This window comes from Podarcis erhardii (genome assembly GCF_964252035.2).
Source record: "Podarcis erhardii genome assembly, chromosome: 1".
In the NCBI taxonomy this organism is placed as follows: Eukaryota; Metazoa; Chordata; class Lepidosauria; order Squamata; family Lacertidae; genus Podarcis; species Podarcis erhardii.
Window position 1 is genome coordinate 70129524 of NC_138497.1, and position 9706 is coordinate 70139229.

Here is a 9706-nt window from a genome sequence, read left to right on the forward strand (position 1 = left end):
GAGATTCCTGCATTACAGGGGGTTAGATGACTCTCAAGGTCCCTTGCAACTCTACGATGATTCTATGATCTAAAGTTTAAGTAGGGGATCTATTTTCTTGCAGTTAATTATTTTCGTTTTGGCCTTTAATTCCGTGGTTTAGTACTTTACAATATCTCAGAATTTTACTATTAATTAAGTTGGGAAATGACTGAGGACACAATCTTAACCCCACTTACCTGTGAGTAGGTGCCACTGAATTCAACAGAACTTACATACAGTATTCTGAAGAGACATGTTTAGGATTGCACTGTAAGTTGTTTCCATGTACTGTTTTATAGTACTCTCTCTGACCTATGCAGTTCTTCTTATCATTATAATTTGTCTAGTTAACTTAACAAGTTCATCTCACATGATTGTTTTGTTCTTACTTTTTTGACATATTGATGTGTGGATTTGCTTATTCCCCATAAAAATTAAAATGGCAATTAATGTATGTCTGGGTGGATCCTTCAGTGACAATAAAGCTTAAAATAAAAAGAATGTGAAATGCAAACTTCAAAACAACTTAAATGAAAGAGACTTCAGTTTACAGATTGTTTATGGTGCCCTTTAAATATTATTTTCTGTTGTACAAAGACTGCTTATCATGGGGGAGCTGGGGGTGGGGTAGGAAAGGCTGACATCACTGTCAGCCTCAGCCAGTCACAGTGGCTGGTGGGATTGTCCACCAAAAAAATTCAAATGGGCCTGTCATGGCCCTCGAGCGGGGGTTGTGCTCTGGCAACAGACCTGGTGGAGCCAGTCCTCACTCAGCTCCACTGCCATAGCATAAAAGCCAGCTGCGCTGCAAGTATGTGGCACAGTTGGAATCAGATGTCCCACCTTCCCACTCTGTATATGGTTGGCTCTGCCAAGAGGTACGTAGGCAGTGCATGTGTATGGCCAGGCTGTGGAATTTATCGGTCTAATTTTGGGGTCAGGGAGGAAGTTGCCTGCAGACCAATTGACCCTGTCTGGGATGGAGGGGTGTGCCTTGCACACAACAACTTTAACAACTTTTATTGGGGAAAGGGTATTGAGTTGGAACCTTAGTATAAGCTGTGGGTGCCCCACCCCCTGATCCAGAATCAAATTCAGGGTACCTGGTAAAGGGGTCCAAGGGTAGGGTTCTGTCCAAAAGCCCATACAGGGGCTAATGGGCCATATAACACCCCCAAATGGCGACCTGGTGAAATTGCCCCATTTGATTTGAATCTTTAACTCCATGATCAGTACTGAGGTAGTTATCAGACAATGACCAGGTTGGCTGATTCAGGATATATACTGAATGCCTATGCCAAAGCCAACTTACATATCAATACTGTTGTGACTATTTCGATCCCAAGCCAGTGTCATGTCATTTCTTGCTGCTTCTACATCTCCAATCACCTCCTGGATGACCCCCAGCCTGCTGCACATGGGAATCAATCACATGGCTCTTTCTCACAGAATGAGCACTCCATTGAAAGGGGAAAGGGGGAATTCCTTTTGTATTCCAATTTTGTAGGAAAGACACACACAACCAGCCCCCAGCGGAATCTTGGGGTCACAAAGGAAGATCTCGCAACCATGTGTGAGCAGCTCATGTATAAGCAGTTTCCATGAGGCCAGGAGAAAGTGAATCATAAGTAGAAAAGAAGTAAGTCAATAATGTCTGGCAAAACAGGAGGCTCCTTTCATCTCAAGTTAAATGACTGTATATGTTAAGCACCGTTTTGTTTTATTTAATATTTGTGTGCCACTTTTCAAGTAACAAAGCTTAGTTCAAAGTTGTTCACAACAGTAACAGGTCATCCACATTTTATAAATATCAAACACATATTACATTCAATATAATTTAATTGATGGCTCACCAGACAAATTGATGTACACCTGTCAAGCGTGGTAGCCCAGAAGGGGGCTCAATAAATTAATCTGTTTCTGCAGTCTGCCTGGAATGACAAAAAGGAAGGAACAAGAAGGAAGAGCTGTCAAGCACACAATATGTAGCTTGTGGGTTGCATGATGTGGCTTACTGAGTTGCAAGTTTTACAGGTCTAATGTAAATAGCAGAGTTGTTTAGCCAGGTAGCCATATTCTTCTACCCACAGACACAAAAATCAGCTGGAACTGGGTTATTTGGAGCAAAATGGCTAGCTAGAGGAGAAATACCTAAGCATACACACACTCTCTTATTCTTTGTCTCTGACTTGCAGTTGATCAAGACTGCTGATTTTTTTTTAAATGGGGGAAACAAACAGGCAACTGGTGCTTAAGCTTGTCCCTTGGGGTAAGTTCTTATTGAAGAAGAAGCTTATCCTTATCTCTCTCTCTCTCTCTCTCTCTCTCTCACACACACACACACACACACACACACACACACTCCCTAAACATATGTCAGGGTAGCCTACAATTTTTTGCTCTGGCATCTAATTTTCTAGGTGCAGCAAAGGTACTCAATCATGTGAGTTCTCCTCTGCAGTTTGGAGTGGCACAGCCAAGACACTGGTTTATTACCTCAATAAGAAATAGGACTGGTCACTGCTAACCTTGGTTGGACTAGGACCAGTATGCTTGAAATATAGTCCTCCTTGCTTGCTCTGAGGTCAGATTAAGAATGGAATGCTGCAACACTACATATGGGCATTCAACAGATACTTCACTTTTTCCATGACCCACTGCAGGTCAAAGGAGAACGGAATATGGAAAAGCAGTATCCTTTGAGGCATTTGAGAAAAGTCACATAATCATTCCTCTGCTTGGTCTTAGGCTTTTGGCGCAATCTTATAAAATTAATTCAGACAATCCAGTGTTTATTCTCTTGAAGTTAGGATGGCAGTGTTTCCCTACCTAAGGGAAAGAAACATTCCTCAGCCTCCACATCATACTTTGTAGTTATAGTGAATGGTTTCTACGATAGGACATTTTGTAGGTGAAGATGGAATACATCACAGCGAAATTTTTCAAGGTAAAACTTTTGGAGCCAATCATATTCCAGTCGCTTAATGTTGAAATGTATGGGATTGAATTAAATGAATTAAAAAATGAAATTGGATTCTGAACTTTACCTAAGGGTCGCTTTGGGATGGTTGCTAGACAGAAAATAATATCTTGGCTTTCTGGCAGCCCAGCTGTGAGGGAGAGTGCACTATTCATCAGAATGCAATTTGTCCAAGAAAGTACGTTCCAAGTCCTAATCAATTAAGATGAAGTCTTACTGGACAATGTTCAGGCAGACTACTCAAGAAAACTAAACCCACAAGTCTCAGTGGAAAAGACACAAGATAAGCTTAGCTTACACTGGAATGTTTGCATCTATAACGCAAACAGCTTGCGTGACACAGGATAGCATGTTTCAAGCTACAGAAGGAATGCCCCTCCTTCCTCAGAGAGAAGCACTCAAAAGCAAACGCACAGCAGCTAGTTTGCTACCTGAAACAAAATTTTGTTAAGATCTCTGGATATGCTGGTTTCTATAAGGATTGCTCTACACACACACATGTTCCTTAAAACAGATAAAACCATTGATATTTTTCACTAGGTTGTTCAAGAGGAAAAGGCATATATGAATGCCAGAAAGTTAACTGCAAGGATTACTTCCTTATTTTCTATTTTCTATTTTCTTATTTCCTATTTTATTGCCCTGATGCTAGTGTTCAGTTAAAACTAGCCAGCATGTTAAGTTGCAGCAGGACTATGTCTAGGCTTGAGGCTGTCCTGGACAAAATGCCCTCACTGAGCCCCCAGATAGATCTTGGCCCAGGAGCGACACAGATGGGAATGCTGAGCCTACACAGCTGGACTTGCTGGCACTGCCGTTTTGATTTAATTTCAGAGTGTGGAAGATGTACACATAAGCCACAAACAATATTAAATGAAAAATCAAAGCACAATATATGTGTGGGTATTAGGATACAATGGTTACATGGAAAAATCAACTTTGTTAAAACATCTAGTTTTAATCCTTGCTATTATGTGCATGGATTGGTATGTAAGATTAAAATTAATAACAATTAATTAACTACAATTAACTACAATTTCTGAACCCTAAACAGGCCTGCCTAAGCTCCACTAGCCTCTAACTACATTCCTAGCTGTCCTAACCTTATAGCATATTAAAAAGAAGAACACTAGCTGCCAGTTCCAGAGTGGAATTTCAGGGAACAGGCTCCTGTGGTGTTAGATGCTCATTTACTTCCCCCCTTAGCAGAGAACAATTTGGTGTCCAGGATATAAGATCCACTGAGGAACATCTAAGTAGAAAATTAGTTCAAGGAAACACTAAACAAAAATGTTCCAAAATAAAATAGTGCAGCCTGAACCCCTCCCAGGAATATATAAAATGTAATGAGGAAGAAGAAAAGAAATCTGAAAAAAATTAAATCTATTCAAAGCTGTCCATATCATGAACATCAGGGAAAATCTAGCTCTCTGTAAAAATCACAAGAATTTTTTTTTTGCTAAGGTAGAAATAAAATTTCCTGAAACAAGTTTTTTTAAAAAAACTGTACAAAATGTATGTGGAAAACTCAACGCAGTAAAGCCTGTCTCAAGGCAAAGTTTTGACAAGCATCAAGAATGCAATCCAAAAGGAACATTTTCTTCTTACTGTGTGCATTCCAGAGAAAAGACACAAAAAAGACGGGGGGGGGGGAGCTGTTTGTGTGAAATAGAGATGATGCTAATATGGAGCCTAGAGAAGAATGGTCTGAGACCTCTCTCAGCTCCCCAACATCCCAGAAAGCTTTTCCTGCTTGCTAATTGGTTCCCTTCATTTCTCATTTGTTTACAACCAAAATTTGGTTCTCTGTTGGTAAATGACTGGTCACAAGGCCGAAAGTTCATCATGCTACTTCTGTTTACTGTCCCCAAAACAGCTTCCCTTTGTCTTAGGGATGTGCTCCTGGGGCTGGAGCTGCCATGATGGCATCCAGAGGCAACAGTGCGCCTGCTGGTACATAACAAAAAGTCACAGGTCACATCCACACCATACATAAAAGCACTTTCATACCACTTAGACAGCCCCCAAATATCCTGGGAACTGTGGTTTGTTCCCTCCATGCTTAACAAACTACAGTTAAGCTATGCCTGTTAAAGCGGGAAATGTTGAAGAAAGGGTGGCAAAATGTCACAGCTAAGAAGCTCAAATCGTGTACAGTGGTACCTCGGGTTAAGTACTTAATTTGTTCCGGAGGTCCGTACGTAACCTGAAACTGTTCTTAACCTGAAGCACCACTTTAGCTGATGGGGCCTCCTGCTGCTGCTGCGCCGCCGGAGCACGATTTCTGTTCTCATCCTGAAGCAATGTTCTTAACCCAAGGTAATATTTCTGGGTTAGCGGAGTCTGTAATCTGAAGCGTATGTAACCTGAAGCGTATGTAACCCGAGATACCACTGTATATGGCTGACACCCTTCTTTGGAAATTAAACCAATATCCAGACTTAACTTTCAAAAACCTTACTTGCATAAACTTATAGATGAATTAAATCATAATATTTACAGTCACATTCTTATCCAAGCATGGGTTTACAGTCTCTTCTTCTAACTGCCAAACAACTGCATTTTCCTCTCTTTCCAGAGCTCAGGACTCAGCTTTCTATATCTCAATTAGGCCATACCTTGCAGCTCCCCTGAGAGATTTCCACTTTTACCTTCTGCTGCAGCTTTGCTCTCTTTCTTTCAAAGCAGAGAAGAAGCACTCCAACGATCTATCCAATTTAACAACATTCACAGGTGGATTCTAAAACACAGTCATTTTGCTCCACATAAAACGAAGCCTCTCCTTTACTAGACACCTTCCATGTGACCAACAGTAGCCAATCACATGAGAACTACCAGAGAACTCTCTAGAATTCGATTACCCCAACTGATCACATTTAAACAGATGGTAATAATGCACGCAAGCATTTACCATGTCAGTGAATTAAATTACTATACTTAACAGTATAAGACTGCTTTTAATGTATGGTGTGGATGTGAACTCAGTGAATATCCCCTCAAAAATCCACAATCCAAAAGAAAATGTTTGCTCTTCCTGCTCAGCTCGTTTGCAGTGGCCTGGCCTGTTTTACAGGCCTCCATGGCAGATGGAACTTTCTCACAATTCTGAATGTGCCCATTGGCCCAAAAAGTTTGGCAGCGCTTTACCTAGGGCAGGTGTGGTTGCTGGAGCTGGTAGGAGTTGTAATTCAGCAACATCTGGAGGACCAAAGGTTTCCCCCACCTGTCCTGGGGTCTTACCAGTGTATACTCTGGGCCCAGAGCGGCAAATCCATACCTTCTTCAGAATATGGCCCACTGTGGCAATTTAGCAAAGGCCTAGTCACCATAGCCACCAATCTGTCTTTCCCCTCATTTCAGAACCTGGGGGTCCAGACTAAGATCAATCTGGGCTCTATGATTCTATGATTTAATTTATGGGCTGATTGTCAGCAGATAGCATTTTTAATTGTTTGCCTTTGTATTTGTTTTTGTATCATAGTAACTGCTTTGGGTTCCCATTGGTGGGAAGTGGGGGACAAATAAACATTTATGAGTCGAATTAACAAATAAAAATGTTGATAATGTATAAATAAATATCAAACAAGCAGCCAGAGACAATAAAGCCACTTAATAGACAGACCCACAGCAAGGCTGATTTACTAGGAAGACCTCAGACAGAGTGTCCAAAATATAAAAGGATATATTTTATCGACCTCAGATATCAGCTTTTCATGGAACAAGGCTGCAGCATGTCGACAAACACAGCATGTTCAACAAACCACAGCAGAGGGGCACAATATTTAATTCAGTCAGCAAGCCTCCTATGGAAATGTGAATCATGCTGTCCCCATAGTACATTCTGTTCATTCTGTCACAATAAACACAAGTGTTTGTTTGCCGAACCCATTAGCACTAAACTATAAACTTAACAAGAAAGTTCCAGAGTCAAGCTGTGTTTTCAGTTTGTAATAGTGCCCGCCATTCCAGGATTCTTTTCTTTTTCTTTTCCTTCTTCCAAATTTACTCCAAATTTTTCCTATTAAATCATAATATTTTCCAGTCTTTTGCAATTCTGCAGCATCAAATAACAGCAGGGAGTAAATCATAGGGCAAGTATGGACAGACTTATAATTTCACATTTGTGTCATTTAAAGTTTTGGAACAGCAATGACAAAGCCCGCCCCCTCAGCATCGTTTCTATTATGTTCTATTGTCATGCAATGTACTGCAACTCCTCGGCTCAACTTGGTTTTATAAGGCCAGAGAGGGCAGTACAATGCAGAATTTATTTGTTTACATTGGAAAGCTCTTGTTCCCTGTCATTTAATGACCTCTATTTATGATGTATTTATAGCACTGAATAGGTTTTTTGAAAAGTCACCATCATTTTTGGAGGATGTCACAGTCTGTGATGTCTTTACTCGCACAGAACAATACTTTTTTTTTCTTCTGCAGGGGTTCCATTTGTAAACCTCACAAATTTTGGATAATCTGTCCAAGCACTGCTTCCCAGCATCAAAGCAATGACTGGAGCCTGGGGAAATCAATCCAAGCTCACATCTACATTTGTAAATTTCTACAAATCCAAATCAGCACTGGTGTGTGTCTAGGTTTAGCCAATGTGCATAATGAAACATTGATCGCTTTTTTATTTAAAGGAATGTCACCATTGGGAGGAGTTGGGTTTTGCACCTGCATCAAGTAGTACTTCCACAGCACCTGCATTTAAAGATGCAGACACAGCCTAAGAATGTCTACTTTTAATAAAATTCCCTTCCAGTTTCCGGCACCAATGGCAAATAACAAAATTGGAACCTCCTTTTCTCTTTCACAATTTCCTTTACTCTATAGTTGTAGCCAAACTTGGTAAAATATGTTCAATTCCATCTCTTGCCTTCTAAGGGTGTCCTCGTCAGCAATCTTGTAGTAGATTGCATCCTTGCTACAGTCCTTGTTTTCAGACAAATGTTGTTTGGGTTCAGCACATAAAGGGTTGTCTCTCACTTTATCAGCATTTCTGTCCCCGAGGATTCCAGGAACTGAGTCAGCTCTCTGATATCATGTACTTTTGTCTTTTTGTCCAGTGCACTCTCATTTACAAGGAAAGTGAGGTGGTTCAGGATTCTGCTGATTTCAAGTTCCAAGAAATCTCATGAGCCAGAAGCGCTACAGTCAAGACCACAAAAGTTGGGAGATCTGTTTCATTAAATTATAACTCCCATCATTGAAAAGTTTTGATGTGAAAATGACACCAGTGCTCCAACAGTGTTGCAGATAGGCTCTCCTTCTATACACAGTTTGGTGCAAATTGATACACATGGTAGACTCTGATGATGTGGTGTTCCACATGTCGAGAATGTGAATCACTCCTGCTTTCCTGGGTGTCATGCCCTGATTGTAGGCTTCACAGAAGCCTCTGGCTGACCATTCGTCACAACAAAATGCTAGACTTATTTGACCTTTGGTCAGCTCTTATCTTCTTATCACTTTGCTTTCAGATGAAAGACTATGTGCTAAGAGACATGACCAGGGTACAGCTTTAAAAGGGTGGGGGGAGCTGGAATTGCTACATTTTGGTCGACAAAAGCAGGTTTGCCCTTTTAAGATACTATTGCTTTTCTGGGGGAGATATTGCTGTGAATCTCCTTCTTGCACATACTCCATTCCCCGATTCTCTTAAACTGGCCAATGACTACATAGTTCTTCTTTGACAGCCATATTCCCAATGTCTCAGCAACAAGGAACTTGGCACATTTCCTCCTTGAAATGAAATGTATACGAGGTAGTAGGGGTGTGCACCAACCACAAGATCCAGTTAGTACCTTGGTTTGGAGCTTTGGAAAACATCCTGCCTTGGTCCAAAGCACTTTGAAGCCTGGCTGATTTGGTCAGGATCCATCCAAGGGTGTGTACACACTACAGATTTAAAGTGGTTTTGATAAATCCCACATAAACAAATTTTGCAAATCATCCCCACCATGTCCTGCTCATCTAAGTTGCAGGCTGCACCCTTCACATGCAGGAGAAGTCCCTAACTCACGGAGGGCTTGAGACCCATCAACTACCCTCACCTGTTTAGCCAGCCAGTCAAAGCTGGTTCCCAGGGTGAGGCCACTGTCACATGCTGACAGCTTCTAGGAGCCACAGATGAAATCTGAGTGCAGGGTGGGGACCAAAGGTGGACAAACTATCCCAGAAGAGGCATGACGTATCTCCCACCAGAGATACTCCTCCTTCCCTAACATCCTGTACATCCTGCTGTGAGCATATATGAACATTATTCATCATAATAGGAAAGAACTTGCTTAACTCAGTAAAGAAGTGTAGGGAATATTTGCCAGCTCAAAGTGAGCTGGACCATCTGTCTGAGAATGTATTGTTGTGGGAGGCTGCTGCCATTTATTCCCCACTTAGCCATTATCCTACAACCCCTAGCTGTGTTTTCTAGCAGAATCTCAGATACTGCAGACCCATGGAATATATATAAGTGCACAGAGAAGTAGAAAGAAGCTGGACAGACTCTCTCTTTTTAAAAATGCACTTCTAGATAAGGTGAACAGATGTTGCCCAGTCTGCTAAGACAACCTGAGAAATATGTGGCTAGCTCTAGCAGATAGATTTCTGTTGGTTTCCCAATGCCATGTTAAGAAATAAATTTCAATTTCAAACTAGATAGCTCAAAAGTGCCTCATGGAGAAAACTCAAAACCTGTTCATTCTCCGC

General features: G+C 41.2%; 1 long non-coding RNA gene across 8 annotated transcripts in view; it reads right to left on the minus strand.

The window, feature by feature from the left end:
• The window catches only part of LOC309330806, a 62093-nt gene extending 54964 nt beyond the window's left edge, over positions 1-7129 (minus strand). For 2 of the 8 annotated variants that reach the window (XR_014151588.1, XR_014151589.1), the window contains exons 1-2: positions 5653-5865; positions 1875-1952 (exon numbers count right to left, since the gene is read on the minus strand). This is a non-coding gene — a long non-coding RNA (uncharacterized lncRNA). Of the gene's footprint in view, positions 1-1874; positions 1953-5652; positions 5869-6241 lie in introns of those variants that run through there. The other 6 variants (XR_014151591.1, XR_014151592.1, XR_014151586.1 and 3 more) reach the window with 5 other exon arrangements.
• Between the last annotated feature and the right edge of the window lie 2577 nt (positions 7130-9706).